Genomic DNA, 19738 nt, shown 5'->3' with positions numbered 1-19738 from the left:
AGTTTGAGGCATGCGAATCAGGTCTATTGGTGTATATGCATGAAGAAACTCCATGCAAATGGACCGTTTGGACTCACTTGATTTTGATCACTTGAGACATGCAAATCATACCACATGGGCAAGATGACTGAAAGCCTCGTTTTTCAGTAAAATGGAACTAGAAAGCAACTTGTTGGAAGTAATACATTTTGATGTGTGCAGTCCAATGAGTGCTGAGGCGTGTAGTGGATATCGTTATGCTCTTACTTCACAGATAATTTGAGTAGATGTTGAGTATATTTACTTGATGAATCACGAGTCTGAATTATTGAAAGGTTCAAGTAATTTCAGGGTGAAGTTGAAAGATCGTCGTGACAAGAGGATAAAATATCTATGATCATAGAGATGAATATCTGAATTACGAGTTTGGCACAGAATTAAGACATTGTGGAAATTGTTTCACAACTAATACAGCCTGGAACACCATAGTGTGATGGTGTGTCCGAACATCATAATTGCACCCTATTGGATATGATGCATACCATGATGTCTCTTATCGAATTACCATGATAGTTTATGGGTTAGGCATTAGAGACAACCACATTCACTTTAAAAAGGGGCACCACATAATTCCGATGAGATGACACCGTATGAACTATGGTTTAGAGAAAACCTAAGCTGTCATTTCTTAAAAAGTTTGGGGCTGCGACGCTTATGTGAAAAAGTTTCAGGCTGATAAGCTCGAACCCAAAGCGGATAAATGCATCTTCATAGGACAACCAAAACAGTTGGGTATACCTCCTGTCTCAGATTCAAAAGCAATAAGGGATTGTTTCTAGAATCGGGTCCTTTCTCGAGGAAAAGTTTCTCTCGAAAGAATTGAGTGGGAGGATGGTGGAGACTTGATGAGGTTATTGAACCGTCTCTTCAACTAGTGTATGGCAGGGCACAGGAAGTTGTTCCTGTGGCACCTACACCAATTGAAGTGGAAGCTTATGATAGTGATCATGAAACTTCAGATCAAGTCACTACCAAACCTCGTAGGTCGACAAGGATGCGTACTACTTCAAAATGGTACGTAACCCTGTCTTGGAAGTCATGTTGCTAGACAACAATGAACCTGCGAGCTATGGAGAAGCGGTGGTGGGCCTGGATTCCGATAAATGGCTCAAGACCATAAAATCCGAGAGAGGATCCATGTATGAAAACAAAGTGTAGAATTTGGAAGAACTACTTGATGGTCGTAAGGCTGTTGAGTACAGATGGATTTTAAAAGGAAGACGGACAATGATGGTAAATGTCACCATTAAGAAAGCTCGACTTGTCGTTAAGATGTTTCCCCACAAGTTCAAGGAGTTGACTACGATGAGACTTTCTCACTCGTAGCGATGCTAAGAGTCTGTTGGAATTATATTAGCGATTACTGCATTATTTATGAAATCTTGCAGATAGGATGTCGAAACATTGTTTCCTCGATGATTTTCTTGAGGAAAGGTTGTATGTGATACAACCGGAAGGTTTTGTCAACCCTGAAAGATGCTAATAAGTATGCAAAGCTCCAATAATCCTTCTAAGGACTGGAGTAAGCATCTCGGAGTTGGAATGTACGCTTTGATGAGATGATCAAAGATTTTGGGTTTATACAAAGTTTATGAGAAACTTGTATTTCCAAAGAAGTGAGTGGGAGCACTATAGAATTTCTGATGAGTATATGTTGTTGACATATTATGGATCAGAAATGACGTAGGATTTCTGGAAAGCATATAGGGTTATTTGAAAGTGTTTTTCAATGGAAGGCCTGGATTAAGCTACTTGAACATTGAGCATCAAGATCTATGAAGATAGATCAAAACGCTTAATGGTACTTTCAAATGAGCACATACCTTGACATGATCTTGAAGGTGTTCAAGATGGATCAGTCAAAGAAGGAGTTCTTGCCTGAGTGGTAAGGTATGAAGTTAAGACTTAAAGCTCGACCACGGCAGAATAGAAAGAAAGGACGAAGGTCGTCCCCTATGCTTAAAACATAGGCCCTACAGTATGCTATGCTGTGTACCGCACCTGAAATGTGCCTTGCCATGAGTCAGTCAAGGGGTACAAGAGTGATCCAAGAATGGATCACAAGACAGCGGTCAAAGTTATCCTTAGTAACTAGTGGACTAAGGAATTTTCTCGATTGTGGAGGTGGTAAAAGAGTTCGTCATAAAGGGTTATGTCGATGCAAGCTTAACACCTATCCGGATAGCTCTGAGTAGAGATACCGGATACGTATAATGGAGCAACAATTTAGAATAGCTCCAAGTAGAACAGTTATTTGGAATGGCTCCAAATGTAGCGTAGTAGTTGCATCTAGGAGATGACATAGAGATATGTAAAGCGCACACGGATCTGAAAGGTTCAGACCCGTTGACTATAACATCTCTCACAAGCATAACATGATCAAACCCAGAACTCATCGAGTGTTAATCACATGGTAATGTGAACGAGATTATTGACTCTAGTAAACTCTTTGGGTGTTGGTCACATGGGGATGTGACCTTGAGTGTTAATCACATATCGATGTGAACTGGATTATTGACTCTAGTGCAAGTGGGAGACTGTTAGAAATATGCCCTAGAGGCAATAATAAATTAGTTATTATAATATTTCCTTGTTCATGATAATCGTTTATTATCCATGCTAAAATTATATTGATAGGAAACTCAGATACATGTGTGGATACATAGACAACACCATGTCCCTAGTAAGCCTCTAGTTGACTAGCTCGTTGATCAATAGATGGTTACGGTTTCCTGACCATGGACATTGGATGTCGTTGATAACGGGATCACATCATTAGAAGAATGATGTGATGGACAAGACCCAATCCTAAGCCTAGCACAAGATCATGTAGTTCGTATGCTAAAGCTTTTCTAATGTCAAGTATCATTTCCTTAGACCATGAGATTGTGCAACTCCCGGATACCGTAGGAGTGCTTTGGGTGTACCAAACGTCACAACGTAACTGGGTGACTATAAAGGTGCACTACGGGTATCTCCGAAAGTGTCTGTTGGGTTGGCACGAATCGAGACTGGGATTTGTCACTCCGTGTGACAGAGAGGTATCTCTGGGCCCACTCGGTAGGACATCATCATAATGTGCACAATGTGATCAAGGAGTTGATCACGGGATGATGTGTTACGGAACGAGTAAAGAGACTTGCCGGTAACGAGATTGAACAAGGTATCAGGATACCGACAATCGAATCTCGGGCAAGTATCGTACCGCTAGACAAAGGGAATTGTATACGGGATTGATTAAGTCCTTGACATCGTGGTTCATCCGATGAGATCATCGTGGAACATGTGGGAGCCAACATGGGTATCCAGATCCCGCTGTTGGTTATTGACCGGAGAGTCATCTCGGTCATGTCTGCATGTCTCCCGAACCCGTAGGGTCTACACACTTAAGGTTCGGTGACGCTAGGGTTATAGAGATATTAGTATGCGGTAACCCGAAAGTTGTTCGGAGTCCCGGATGAGATCCCGGACGTCACGAGGAGTTCCGGAATGGTCCGGAGGTAAAGAATTATATATAGGAAGTGCTATTTCGGCCATCGGGACAAGTTTCGGGGTCACCGGTATTGTACCGGGACCACCGGAAGGGTCCCGGGGGTCCACCGGGTGGGGCCACCTGCCCCAGGGGCCACATGGGCTGTAGGGGGTGCGCCTTGGCCTACATGGGCCAAGGGCACCAGCCCCTAGAGGCCCATGCGCCAAAGGGACAAGAGGAGGGGAGAGTCCTAAAGGGGGAAGGCACCTCCGAGGTGCCTTGGGGAGGATGGACTCCTCCCCCCCTTGGCCGCACCCTTCCTTGGAGGAAGGGGCAAGGCTGCGCCCTCCTCCTCTCCCTTGGCCCTATATATAGTGGGGGGAAGGGAGGGCAACAAAGGCTAAGCCCTGGCGCCTCCCTCTCCCTCCCATGACACATCTCCCTCCTCCCGCAGCGCTTGGCGAAGCCCTGTTGGAATCCCGCTACTTCCACCACCATGCCGTCGTGCTGCTGGATCTCCATCAACCTCTCCTCTCCCCTTGCTGGATCAAGAAGGAGGAGACGTCGCTGCTCCGTACGTGTGTTGAACACGGAGGTGCCGTCCGTTCGGCGCTAGGATCATCGGTGATTTGAATCACGATGAGTACGACTCCATCAACCCCGTTCTCTTGAACGCTTCCGCGCGCGATCTACAAGGGTATGTAGATCCACTCATCCCTCGTTGCTAGATGACTCCATAGATTGATCTTGGTGACACGTAGGAAAATTTTGAATTATTGCTACGTTCCCCAACACTTAAAGTCTTTGAGGTTTTCTTGTGGATGTGATAAAAATTCTCACACACAAGATATGCTAGTTTGGTCTTGATCAGTTGTTTTAGGGCTTAAAGCTATGACATATTTGGCTTTGGACCTCCCTAACCTCCCAATACCTCCCACTCTTACACTTGGTCATGGCAAAATACCATCTCCGGATTCAACAACCCGACCAGTGCTTTTTAGGTAGATCAATAAAAAAGAGTATGACCTATGAAGATTTCAAACACATTGGTGTGGAATGCGTGGATTTCAGGATTGTGTTCGTAATTGGTGTTTGCGTGTGGGTTGATAAATATGGAGAATGGATAATGGAAGAAAATGGGTTCCTTTTATGCACGATGGAGGCAGAAGCAATTCACATTTGGGCCTTGAATAGTACTCCCTCCGTCTCAAAGTTGAGACACTTATTTTGGGACGGATGGAGTATGTTTTTATCAGGTGTTGGGTTAGTAGTGCGGACGAACAACTATGAATAGGTGTGTATCACGCTACTTCATTCTTTAGCAGTACCCTCGCTGGTGTTGTTCTTGTGTTTGATGTTCTGATGACATTGAGGTAGGTATAGACCCATGTCATTTGTGCTAGAGCAAATGTCAAATGTCATGCACATTAATTGTGCTGGTACAGAAGGACAAACGCCATCAACACGTGTTGATTTTAAGATGATAGGCCCATTAAGTTGATACATGTACTAAAGTTAGTACAAAGTTGAGTCACTTATTTTGGAATGGAGGAAGTATTGAAGATGATTAAAAATCATCCATGACATCTGAGTATTTCACGAGAGCTCAATGGGTTTACTCTCCACTGAACAAGTAAAATGGTGCTAGAGCAGCAGATTTTTTAGTGATGATAACTGTGATCGTTAAACAAGGTCAACATGCTAGTGCAATACCACACTTCATGTCGTTCTGACAAGCTAAGGAGCCGCGATCACCCACAAATCAACGCATGTAGGTCGCATTTGTCCTATTGTAGTTCTACAATAATAATGCATTTGTTTTAGGTGTATGACATGGTATATAGCCAATAGGAGAGACACGTGCCCAGATCAGTGACGTGGCTGATATTCAAGATCCTGCGCAAACTCGTTCTACCTCGTGTCTTTTAAAAACAACCCCATCCCTTTCCCTCTCCACTTCTCTGATGTCCACTCTCATCACACACACACACACAGAGAGAGAGAGAGAGAGCACAGAGACCCATGAACACTGCCCCAAAATCAACACCTTGTAGGCCAATGTGTTTGAAATCTCTATTGGTTCTTATCTTTTTTTGACCAATCAGTTGGAATAGAGTAGCAACTGTCAAAATTGAATACTAATATGATCCCTTATGTGACTCCTCGAGTAGGAGTGTGAGGCATCGAGAAGTTAGCAAGAAGCTTGAGTAACGGGAAACGTGCATGGGAATTTAAGAAAATTAGGCAAGATACAACTCTGGTCAATCCCGCAGGAGACATATAAGCTCGTTTATCCTTTGTGGGCATCACACGAACTCACCGGGTTACCAGTCCTATGTATCGGGGTGTGTTCCAACACACTAAGCACAATGATGGTTGTGTCGGTGTGCGTTATTTACCCAAAACAACCATATTTGAGGCTAGGCTAATAACTTAGTAGTACCAGGTTTGAACCATGTCACAAAAAACCATCAAAATTATGACTAATGCGTAACGGGGAGCACTGACGCTCAGGCCGTGAAAACAGCGAAACCGACAGGTGAGGCCCGCCTAACAGGATGACGTGGCGTGCTTACATGAACAATATGTTGAGTTGGATAAAGGTCCCACCTGTCAATGACTCAACTGTTTTTTTTTTACTTTTACTTTTTTTATTTCTTCCGCTTCTTCACATTTCTTTCTCATGGATATTACATCGAACAGCTTGTGGGCGGATGGAGTGCCGCGACTAGAGGCACGGGTGAGCACCGTCGTGGTGTTGGGCGCGCCGTGAGGAGGCCGCCGTCGCTCCCGTCGGCGTGGCAGCGGAGCCCCTGCTGCGTACATGGGGCTGCCCCTGGCCACGGACACGCACGCACGCCTGCAGTCGCCGCTAGCCGTGGCATGCACGCACGCCTGCAGCCACCGCAGGCGGGACCTGGCGCGTGCACCGCGGCCCGCTGATTCCGGCGCTCACCTAGTTCCCTCCGCCGTCACTCCATGGAGAGGCAGACAAGCTGCTGCCGCTCCCCATGAGCCCCCGACGCCACCTCCCGTAGCTCGGGCGTGCGTGCGCACGCCGGTGGCCGGTGGCAGGGCGGCGACTGCAGCAAGGTCGCTGCGGCGGACGGGCGACGACCACCTGCAGGCAAGCATCTCCATGGCGAGCTCGCTCTGGGCTGGCGACGCTACGACACGCTGGACTGCTGCGCACGACGGCTGGCGACGCTACGACACGCTGGACTGCTGCGCACGACGGCTGGCGATGCTACGGCGGTGAGCACGGAGCCCCTGGTCGCGCCTGTGCTGGAGGGCCTGTCCAGCCGGCCGCCGAGCCGTCATCGCCGGCAGCTTGAAGCCCGACGAGCCGCTGGCTTCACGTCTGATCTGAGTGGCCTTCCCTGGTCACCGCACTCCGCCTCGTGCTCCGGCCCCGTCAAACTCATCGTCATGCCTGCAAGAAAGAGCTCCCCGATGGCTGCCTAGAAGCTGTTTGATGAAACATCCAATACAAACAGAGATGTGAAGAAGATGATTGTTTAATCATTGACAGGTGGGCTCCGTGTATTATTTGCCACATCAGTCAGTCAAACTTTTTGGTATTCGCCATGCCAGCCCGACAGGCAGGCCCCACCTGTCGGTTTCGCTATTTTCACGGCCAAATTCGAGCGTCAGTGCTCTGCATTACGCATTAGGCACATAGATGATGGTTTTTTGTGACCTGGTTCAAATCTAGTACTAAATTATTACCCTAGTCTCAAGTGTGATGGTTTTGGGTAAATAACTCTGTTGATGTGCTGGAGTTATTTTCCCTTGATCCTTGTGTCAGAGTTATTTTCCGTCGCTGGCGCGGCTCCGCTCAGGTATGATCCCTATGACCTCTATCTCTATTGGACTATTACGTTGTCTTTTAGTAGGGTATAGATGCTAGTTTAGTGCTTGTCGTGTGTGTAGAGGCCACAAAACAGTTCAGATTTGATGCATTACTTTTGAGTCATGGAACTGTCCGAATGATGTCACTTTTAACCGATGAACTATCACAAATTTTTTACATGTCATCTTCCAGGTGTTTGCTTGGATCCGTACGTGGTTGCTACTCCATCCAAATAATAAGGAGCTTATGCCTATTGAGTGCAACTGTTGGAAGACGATAGGACGGGATACTTACAATCGGTTTGGATGGCTGTCCAACAATAGCATAAGTGTTATTCATCTTACCCTATTTTTGTTGTGGCACTTTTTGTCCTTACTTACACGGTTTGCTTGAGACCTTTGTTTGAAACCTCGTACTTCGTTTAATAAAATGGTGTGTGCATCATTTGATGTAGAGGCCAGGGGTCAACTTCCTTTTCCAAAAGAAAAAAAACACAAGGTAGAGAAAACTTGCACTCATCCGTATTGTGCAAGAAAACAAATGTAAACTTGTGCAACTTTTATAATGATAATAACATACTAAGTGGATAAGTTATAAAAAATTATTTTGACATTCTAACACAAAATTAAGTTGTTTCTCACGATTGCATTAGCAAACTGATGCCGGATGTACCAATATAGGGGGAAACTCAGCGGCCAAATATGTACTAAGCAACGAAAAAAAACAAGAGCCAGAAACATTACCACAAACACGAAAAATAAATGGGATTTTTCACGCCAATCACTTCATTTTTACCAGTAAAAAATTCTAATAAAAAGTAAAACATATTCTAAGGTAAAAATGAATTGACAACACTGACATTAACCTTAAAAATACAGAAAGAAACTTAGAGAAAATGATGACAACACGTTCAAGGGTATTATAATCCAAGACGCAACAAGTATCTTTGGCGTGCCTATATTGTTTTAACCAACATGATAAAGACCTAAAGCTTTCCTTGTAACAAATTCAGCATAAAGACAACGTAGGTGTGAATCATATAGATGGCCAACCATTTAGAATAGGGATAAGTATATTTTTTGTCCTCGAACTCTTTCGAGAGTTTAGAAATCGTCCCTCAGCTCGAAACCAGATAGCTTTCGTCCCTCAATTATCAAAATCAGATAGTTTCGTCCCTCAACTATCAAAACCGGATAGTTTTCGTCCCTCGTGCCGCTTCGGGCGGTTTTAGTACGTGGTGAATAGTAACTCAGTGAACAGTAAAATCGAAAAAAAAGCAAAAATTTCAAAAAAATATGAAATTTTACAGCATCGAAGATACTCTCGTGCGCAAGACCCGTGCAAAATTTCATGGTATTTCGACATTCGAGCAGCTCGCGGCAAACAAAAAACTGTAAATATGTACGTCGGTGAACAGTAAATTCAAAAAATAGCAAACACAATCAAAACAGTATGAATTTTTTTTGGCATCAAAGAGGCTTGGGGATTCAACGTGCGTGCAAATTTTCGTGTTGTTTGGGCATTGTATGAACTCGTGGCAAAAAAAACAAAATTTGGCTCAATTTTTTTTAAAAGTTTGCTATTTTGTTTTTTTTTTTGGCTAGAGCTCCTCGTATGTCATTTGATGAAGAAATTTTGCACACATCTTACGTACCTGACCATCTTTGATGCCAAAAAGTTACATAAATTTTTAGTTTTTTTTTGCTATGTTTTTGAATTTACTGTTCACCAATGTACATATTTACGGTTTTTTGTTTGTCACGAGCTGCTCGAATGTTGAAACACCATGAAATTTGGCACGGGTCTTGCGCACCAGAGTATCCTCGATACTGTAAAATTTCAGATTTTTATGATTTTCTTTGCTATTTTTTCGATTTTACTGTTCACTGAGTTACTATTCGCCACGTACTAAAACCACCCGAAGCAGCACGAGGGACGAAAACTATCCAGTTTTAAGTTGAGGGACGATTTCTAAACTCTTGGAAAAGTTCGAGGACGAAAAATATACCTATCCCTTTAGAATATCTGCCTCTTTCCTCGTAGAATACTCATTAAGCATTACATAATGTGGAAACATGCTTCTATTTCATGCCCGTCACACAACCTACAGCTCTAGATGACATTCAAATCCTTAAGTCGGTACCAATATATTGGTTGCTTTTATACACTCAAAGTAGTGGTGTATGACAAACCTTGGGGATGATGTGATATTAACTTCATTTGGATTTTATCATCTAATTCTCATTCCCATCCTCAGCAAAGTTGTAGATGTAAATTCGTAAACAGAGGTGCCTTCCTTCCCTTAATGGAACTTATAACGGCCTGTGGGGTCATATCTTAAAATTAGTTTCTGACATGCCAGAAATCAATATGATCAATGGTATAGTCTCAGACACCAACCTTCAACCATGCATACAATGTCATCTAGGCTTCTTTATAAGTATACTGCCCCATCAATTCTTAACCACTCAATACACTCACACACATACATACTATGCTGCTATTACTCAAGTAGGTCGCATGCTATGTAGTGGCCTCACTAGCTCGAAGGATCACGAGACAACGAAAGCCATAAGATCACTAATTATGGGAATATGATGCATCATGAAAGAAATGAAAGTTTAGCTATGGGCCTAGCTAGTGGCTTTCCGTCTCCGAGACATTCACGATCAGGCTGTGAACCCGAGGAGAGACAACATTGCTGCCTACTCCTTTATTTCTTGTAGCTAAGTTGGGCTAGACTTTTGTTTTGTTTTGCTTTCGCTTTCTCTTGTAACTTTTGTTAATGTTAATGAAAGTTACATAGAACGATTGTTCTACGGCCAGTGCTTTAAAAAAAAGCTAGACTGGAAGGGCGTAGAACTGGCTATGTTCTGCCGAAGTGTGGCAATCGGCATCTTAAGTTCATGACAAAGGTGATTCAAAACGTTGTGACTAAAACATTGTCAGTGCTTTTCTAACATGATAAATATCACTCTAGGCGTTTCCCGATTCTATATTTAAAGGAGATGGCAACCAGCCGGCAAAGAAAGAGGTAAGTCAGACATTATTGCGGCCACTAATCTTATGAATCCTCTATTAACTAAAGGATCATGGCCGATAGATCTTCATATTTCATATTTCACATTGATACCTAAGCAGATCGTCACTCATGATCATCGTGATGAACAAGAACAGATATCACCAGTTAACAACCAATCTATAAGCCTGGTGGACAGCCCGGTCGTTAACCGGTCAAAAATAACCCGACCTAGACTGGCCCCTCATAGCGGCCCCATATGCCCGGGCTAACCGGGATGCCTCATATCAAGCCCATATCTGGGGTAGATTTTGGGAGGCCCGGGCGCGTTCACCAAGTCAGACTTGCCGCATGGGCCCACGCGAAAACACTCGGAAACCATTGGTCTGGCGGGCGTCTCTTCGAATTTCAACAAGGGCAGTGAGGACGTACATGGTGCCACTCCGGCGCACCTCCCAGTGATTCAAAAATGACTGTTTAACATAGACAGTGAACTCCAACTTTAGCCGCATCCCATTCCCCTCCCTCTCCCTCCCCTTCGCGCCGCCACCTCCCATATATGCTTGTCATCCACCGATAACCATGGCTGGCAGAAGGACACGACGTATGCCATGCTCACACCGAAGCGGCACCTTGAGCTGCTTGAGGAGATCCGGGCTAGGAGTGAAGCTCGTATCATATTCGGCCTTCCTCCAGACTCATTGGAGCCGGAGGAGGAGGAGGCGGAGCAGGAGCAGGAGCGGGACGCGGCCATGGAGGGCACGGAGCCGGAGGAGGAGGACAATGAAGCGCGCGAGGCGGATCCTCCGGCTGAGGGCTTCCTACGGAGGAGGCAGTGGAGCACATTCCATCCTCGAATCCGTCCTGTCGAAGGAAGAGGTGGAGGCCAACCGCCGCTACCCCGCCAGGTGGCCGCGGAGCGCGACAAACTCTCCGTGGCCATGAATGAGGCAGCCAATGAGCAGGACGCAAGTGAGTAATAACAAAAAAAATTGGAAGTCTGAGATTTCACTAAAAGTAAAAGTCTTCATGTGGTATCTTCGTAAGGGAGTTGTGCTAATCAAAGACAATCTTGCATGATGCAACTGGCCATGAAGTAAGCAGTGTTGCTTTTGTGCTTATGACGAGATTGTCAAGCACCTCTTTTTCTAATGCAAGTTTGCATGTTCTACATGGTCAATCATCCAAATAGCGTCAAATCTATACCCCCACTAATGTTGCCAATATATTTGGTCATTGGTTGAACGGTATTCAAAATAGGTTCAAAACGCTAATGAGGGTAGGAACATATGTCTTACTTTGGTCGTTTTGACTATGTAGAAAGGATTTAGTTTTAATGAAAAAAAGATTCTCTTCTACAGGTTATTTTCCGTTGTATGCACTCGCTTCATACGTGGCCTACGCTACAACGACCGGAGCACCAACCGATGTTCAAGGCGGTGTGTACGTGATTGAAGCGGGCGGCTACGAAGATTTTTTTTCCCAATATTAGTGGCAGCATGACCCGGATCGACCCATCGCCATTTTTGACATAGGCATAGTGTCAGTCTATAGAACTCTACTGTTGTCGACTTGTCATTTTTGTTACTTTTCTCATTGTCAGAATTTTGATATTTGGTTGTGTACATCCTAATTATGTAGAGGCCGGGTGTTACTGATAATGTTTTGTATCCACTTGATGATATATTCTGACATAATAAAAGTGCCCTTTATCGGGAAAAAAAATGAGCAAGAGGCCGGTCCGTTAGTCACCGCCAGCACCGATGTGTCTGCATCTCCGACCACGATTTATATTAGTACGTATTTCATATGTACATAGTAGTCTGCATGAGTACTATGGATTTAAGGGTTTAAATTTGAGGTATGTGTTTGTGAGGATTGACCGGTCACGATCCGTGGACGCGTCCGCAGAGGTATAAGAAGGGGGGATTTCATATATCTGGCTGTAGATATACTCTTAGTATATGAACCTGGTTTGAAATTTTTTTTTTGATGCAGTGCAAAAAGGGGGATGAATCGCTGTCTAGACAGCTTGAACAACATAACTGTTTAATCAGCTCAGTAGAAACCCACTGAGATAGATATCGTGCTACATGTAGTTGTTAACTTGGTAGATGCACAGTTTTATTTTGAGGATGATTTAAATACCCCATGGCGTCTGTGTATTTGAGGGGCTCGATAGGTTTAGTCTCCAATGAAGGAGTAAAATTGTGCTAGAGCAGCAGATTTTCTAGTGATGTTAATTGTGGTCATCAATGAAGCTAAACTGGCTAGTCCTACGCCACCCTTCATGTCGTTCCGACAAGCTAATGAGCATATCACTCACAAATCAAAGCATGCAGGTGGCATTTGTCCTTTTGTAGTTCTACAATTATAATGCTATTGTTTTGAGGTGTATGCCCTGGTTATGGCCAACAAGAGACGCGTTCCCACATCAGTGACGTGGCTGATATTGTAGATCCTGCGCAAACTTGTTCTACCTCATGTCTTTTAAAAACAACCCCGTCCCTTTCCCTCTCCACTTCTCTGATGTCCACTCTCATCACACACACGCAACGAGCGACCCATGAACACTGCCCCAAAACCGACACCTTGTACGCCAATGTGTTTGAAATCTGTATCTGTTATTAACTTTTTTGACCAATCAGTTGGACTAGATTAGCCAACTGCCAAAATTGAATACTAGCAAATCCATTATGTGAATCCTCGAGTAGGAGTGAGAGGCATCGGGAAGTTCTGAAGAAGCGAGAGTAAACAATGCCGTGCATGGAATTTTCGAAAACTTAGGCAAGATACAGCTCTGATCAATCCCGCGGGAGATATGTAAGCTCGTTTTTTTCTTTGTGGGCATCGCACAAACTCACCAGGTTACCAGTCCTATGTGTCGCGGTGTGTTGCAGCACAGTAAGCACAATGCTGGTTGTGTTGGTGTGCCGGAGTCATTTTCCCTTGATCCGGGGGATTGTCAGGCCAATTCAAGAGCAGTAGGATCAACTTGATACCCTGTGGAATCGCTAGACTGTTTTAGTTTGGGGCCGGTCTGTTTATGCGTGCAAATAGCACAACCCAAATCCAATCAAACTATGGTATCTAGCTGACGCTGTACATAGTGTTTCTATCTCGGGTTCATGATCCCGCTCAATCGTCCTCTCTGTTCTTCAGGGGAATATATTCATTCATTTTGAGTAATCTATGAATTCACTAGACTGGGTCATAACTAGCGACTCATGAGTCCTGACATGAGAATATGAGAGAAGAAAATTTCAGTGGCTACACTTCTATTATTTGAACATGTTTTTGAGAGAAGACCAGTGACCTAAGACTAGTGTGTCCCATATTAATATACTGAATTTTAACATGACCCCGATCTATCATGTAGATTTTCCACTGGAACCAAAAGCTTTACTTATTGGAGATTTACACTGCTGATTTTGGATTACACACATAGCAAAATGCTGCTTGACTTTTGGTTTGGTGACACAAGCTATCAAATATATGGAAATCCTATGAAATAATAATTGTCACACGAGCCATTCTACGAAGAATTTTTGGTTTGGTTGAGCATCATTTGGGATTACATACCTGACCAAGATTTTTTTTTTTTGTATATTCCTTATAGGAAGAACTCGATACAACTCCACCTAATGTTACATGGGCCAATGTTGGGAGAACTATAATCTAAAAAGAGATGTTGTCCATCTTTTGAAAAGTTGGTGCTTTTGGAGCCCTTCTCGAGTTAATTGGCTCTACATACTCCAGCCATTATTCTCGTAAAGAAAGTTTCCAATCTAGAATAAGCGCAATTTATGCATGTATAAAACACCTACTTAAAGCTTGTTAGCATTTATTACCCATTTAGGACATATATGTTTGTGTATGTATACATCTTAAGTGGTTCTTACGTTGCAACTTTGGAATCCTATTTACCGCTCATAGCTTGCTTTACAATAGCTCCGTGTAACCACAACCACCCTTTAACCCACCCCACCCCACCCCAATTGCTTTGGACCAGGGCCGTTTCCCTACAGTTTCTCACTAAATGTCTCTTTTCCAATAGTTTCCCTTTTCCTTTTCCGATTTCTGTTTTCTGTTTTTTATTTTACTATTGCACTTAGTTTTATTTTTATGATTTTATAATTTCCCCTTTTTCACTTTTTCTTAGGTTATAACCTTTTCACTTTTAATTCTCTTTTTGGTTTTCTTTTGTGTATATTCTTAGGAAAATACCTGGATATTTTAAAATTGTAGACCACATATTCTGAAACATATGGGCAATTTTTTCTACTGAACGAGATCTTTTTAAATAATAACCATTTTTTCATAAACATGACATTTCTAATATGGGAAGAAAACATTTTACTTCAAACAAATGTTTAACTGTGTACGATCATTTTTATTATTTCGCTCTATATTAACTTTGCGCATTGTTAAATAGTTTTTCTAATAATATTTAGACATAATTAGTTTTAGTTAATATCTAAATAAATAAAATTAATTAATGGCCACACAAGTAGCTTGCACATCTAGAATTGCTTTAGGTGAGGCTTTCCTATTGCACAATGAAAGAGGAAGGGCTTGTTTGGTTCGTGTCCACGGCACTACCAGCCTGACCTGAATTATGCCTGAAGTGTGAAATGCACATCTATACTTGTTTGGTTGATGCCTGGAAGATGAAATGCACGCCTGACATAGCCGTACAAGTATATATGATTTGCCTGAGCCAGGCGTCCTATTACATGCCCCTGGATGTAGCCTGGCAGTGATTAGCAGTTAGTAGCAGACTAGCAGTGCAGTCTGTTGTTTAAATATTTTAGTTAAATAGTTAAGACATAGGAGTACTCTAGATGCATGCAAAGGACATGAACCAAACAAACGTTTGCCAGGCCAGCCTGGCCAGGCAGATATTTCCATCGTCCCAGGTTCGTTCCAGGCACACCGTTTCCCCAGGCACGATGTCCAGTCCTTCAACCAAACAGGCCAGTAATCCCTGGGAACTTGCCACATGTGGGCGCAGTCGGCCAGCCCATAATGTAAATCATTGTTCCACACAATTTTCTCTCGTTTCTTCTGTTAGTTTTTCCCTTTTATTTCTTCTCGATTTCTCTCTTTTCTCTGGACTTCATTTTGGCTTTTTCAGTTGTTTTTCCACTTCTTTGGCTATTTAGTCGGTTTTCCCACTAGTGCACACTTTTCTAAAATTTATGAATATATTCTAAGACCATGTTTCAAATCTGTTTACATTTTTTAAAATACATGAACACTCTTATATTTTGAATATATTTTTATAAAATAATAATATTAAGTAAAATTATGAGTACATTATTTAATAAATTTTCAAACATTTTTTACATTAACATTTTTATAAATGTGCATGTTTTGAAGTTTGTTCATACAAAAAATTAGAAAATAGGGAAGACGGCGAAACCTGAAAATAAAATCAGAAAAGAAAAGAAAAATCACCGAAAACTGATATTGGAAGTACTCCCTCGGCCCAAAATAAGTGTCTTAATTTTAGTATAACTTTGTATTAAAATTAGTATAAAGTTGAGGAAATTTATTTTGGACTAAAGGTAGTACTCTGTTAGTAGCGCACAAGAGGCAAAGTTGGGCCAGCACTTCATCACATAGATCGGTAAATAGGGTATCTGGCTAAAAAATTATATAGGAGCGTGAGCACGTATTCCACACCTTGTGCGTGGAATAATAGGGTGCCTCCTATTTGGTGTGTAGGTGGCTCGCGAGCAACCTGGCCGGTACCCTCTCACTCGCAAGTTGTTTGTATTAACCGACCCATTTCGGTTTTTTCTTCTTTCTTTTCATTTTGTCTTTCTCATTTTCTCCTTTATTTTTTTTACTTCTCTTTTTCAATTTGCGAACATCTTTCGAATTAGTGATTTTTCTTGAAACCATAAATAACTTTTTCAATCATAAACATATTGCAAACACATGAATATTTCTTGAAATTATGAATATTTTATAAATTCATGAACTTTTATGAATTCGTGAACTTTTTTTTTGGAATCGTGAACATTTCTTAAATTCACAAAAAAATTGGAAATCGGATATAGTTTTTAAAAATTCTCAAATTCGTGAATATTCTCTTAAATCATGAACTTCTTTAACTTCAAGAACAATTTTTAAATTCTTGAAGATTTTTTATATAAATTTGTGAACATTATTTGAAGTTGTGAACATTTCAGGAATTCATGAAAATATATCAAATTTGCAACTTTTTTGAATTTTTGTATTTTTTTATATCCGAAATTATTGAACAAAAAAACAGGGGACGTCGCAACCCGCACAATGGCAGCCCAAAATGGTGCGACAGGGACCAGCGGGGGGGGGGGGGGGGGGGGAGCAGTTCGTGCTTGTCTGGGTTTCGACACGAATAGGGGGTCCCGAATAAAAGTGTAGCCGTGCATTATGCTAAGCCCTCCATGTCATGGACCGTCCCATGAATGTACAAGCTTTTAAACAAACTAGCACAAATGCCCGTGCCTTGCAACGGGAGAAAACAATGATTTTTTTCAATCAAGGTTGGCTGGGTCGAGGAACTATGTCGTGGAAGAATGGTCACTATTGACAAAAAAGGATGGATGGATCATTTGAGGATCGTGGCATGAGCTTGAGACGGAACTATGATTCTGAGTAAATTAATTTGACTGAACAACATTAATTTTGGATTATTTGTTCTAATGGACAAGAGGTGGCAAATTCATTTCTGAAGAGAAAATGCATTGGTTAAGTTCGTTGGTTGATTCCCCACCCCCCAACACCTAAGGACTTCGATCTAAAGCTATGAACACCATCGGCTTCCTAATCGAGCAAGGATGACATGAAGACACCACCCTTGCCATTGCAATTGACAACTCAAACAAGGGCTATCTGCTTGCTAGTGCTCCAAATCTTCTACCAGAAGCTTCCATGCCCACTGCCTTCGGTGCTCACACAGCCACAAGCTTTTGATTTCCGTTGCTAGGGCTGCTCTGTTATGGGCAAACTGTTAGCCATTTACTTGTTTAACTACAGCATTTAAGTAAAAGAAGCACAATCCACAGTACCATATTATCTAGAAGAATAAATTATACATAATAGCTCATTTTTACTGTGCAATAACACAATATCCAAAAAATAAATAGCTGCTTCTTTTATATATACCACACAGAAAAGAGATATGTGAAAATTCTTTATAGAGAATGCATATTGGTACCTTTGGATTTTTGGATAAACTAATGCTTATGATGGCACATAACATGATCATATGTAGCTAATTCTCTAGCCAAACCATGAAGCATTATTGCTTATAACTCATGAAAATCTCACATGAAAAATATTAAAATTAGAGGTATTTTATGTGAACTGAAACGGCATCTCGGCATGATCTATCGTTTTGTGTTCATGTGTTTAAATTAGAATGGCACAGCCAAAGTGGTCTTCAAGGCCACCAGCCATCATGTCGTCGCCGTGTCCGAGGCAACCTTGTGCACTACTCGACACTCGCACAATGGGTGAGTCCGGCGTGCTTGCCAGCGACTCCAGCTTGCGTACGGAATTTTATTTTCGAATCAGGTAGTATTGGCTCCTGCTGCCCAGCTTGCATGGTTCATCTTCACGCACGTTGGCATGCAGCGTCCACGAATTTAAGCACGTATAGTATAGCTTCGCTGCGAGAAGAATTCCAGCTGCCTACATCGACCATCCGACACCTACGCCTAGGCACACAGCCTCGAGCCGGGACAACGTCGCTAAGGAAACGATGATTGCGCCGCTCGCGCCGCTGAGGTGCAGGTGGGGGGCAAGGGTGCAGGTGCGTATATGAAGTGGTGGGATTTTATTTAAAAGAGCGAGGTGGGACTAATATATACCGAATCACTTCTTTACCAAAGGCTGAATATAGATTGGCTGGCTAGCACCTATGTGGACCGGAGTAGAGGTTGGGAGTTTGATTCATAATCGGAACATATAATTTTTACTTTTTTCGTTAAGGCGGCAGGAGCAGGCCCATCAGAGGAAGGTCGAAGCCCACCCTGTTGAGGCGTAACGGCCTTTGGACTATTTTTTCTCCACACATGAAAAGACAACAAAAAATTTCATGTGAATAGTACCACCTCGCCGGATAAAAAAAACTTAAAATAATCATCTAATCACGGGACGAAACCAAGAATATCACCTTGCTTTATTAGTAGGTATAGATATAGATATAGATATAGATATAGATATAGATATAGATTAGTTCGATCCTTTCAAAACTTATTTCAGTGCCTGGTTTTACCTATGTCAATTTTTAGAATACAATTGAAGAAAATGATTTTTCTTAGGAAGTCATTTGTAATTTGAACTCTCTCATCTATCCTGGTATGGGCCGCCAAACACTCTCAGTCAAGGGCCTCTTCAAAGTGGACCATAACCTTCCACAAGCGTTCGGACCGAGCTATTCGGGCGCAGTTTGTCATCAAACGGTGCCTTGCATCTGTTCGGTAGCAGTCCAGACATTCGTTTTTGACAAACCGGAAGAAAACTAGGGGGAGTTTTGCGGGAGTCCGGACACCAGTCACGTAGGACTCCGACACCCCCGGAATATCCAAAACGCCGCCTGGACCCGTGTCTCCATCCTTCCCTCTTTCTCCTCATACGCTTTATCTCGCGCTAACGTCGTCGTTGTACTACCCTGGCTGCTCGCCAAGTCCCTGCCAGAACTATGCGACCTCCGCGGCCTCAACTGCTACATCAAGCATCCACGCCCCTTCTGCTCCGTCGCCGGTCCACACCTCTCGTCTGTCCATCGCCGCGCAGGTACCATCCGCCCTTACGGTAGTCACCACGCCTAACAAGTGTTTGGTGAAATGCCCGTGCTAATTTGTTTGTCCCTTCTTTGAAGCAATGGCATCGGACATGGAGTACATATACAAGAACTACATTTAGTGGTCCGACAAAGTGAACTACACAAATGAAACAACTATGATGCATGCGGTGCTTGCAGAAGCGGGGCAAGCGGAAGAGCATGTTTTCAATTTCAAGTGACTGATTAAGGGTCAGTGAGTGCTCAATATGAAAAGGGAACGTGCCATTTGACGGTGATGGAGGACTACTTTCCCCTCAATGCCCTCTTTGCTATTAGCTCACAATTTCTCGTGCTTTTGGATGTGAAAAAATGTCTTCGACCATGTCTACCATGGCGTTCGGTCCTTTGATGACTACTTCATCTTGAAGAAAGATGTCGTTGGATGGATTAAATTATCTGGTTATCATCAGTGCACGACAACATTGTGGATGCTTTCATATGGCATGGCTGCAGATTCGTGTGACGAATACCTTCTGATGTCTGAGAGCATGTGCGAAGACGCCATGGACAGAT

Source organism: Triticum aestivum, chromosome 3A, assembly GCF_018294505.1.
Source record: "Triticum aestivum cultivar Chinese Spring chromosome 3A, IWGSC CS RefSeq v2.1, whole genome shotgun sequence".
NCBI lineage: Eukaryota > Viridiplantae > Streptophyta > Magnoliopsida > Poales > Poaceae > Triticum > Triticum aestivum.
The sequence above is the reverse complement of the archived record's forward strand: the minus strand, read 5'-3'. Positions refer to the sequence as shown.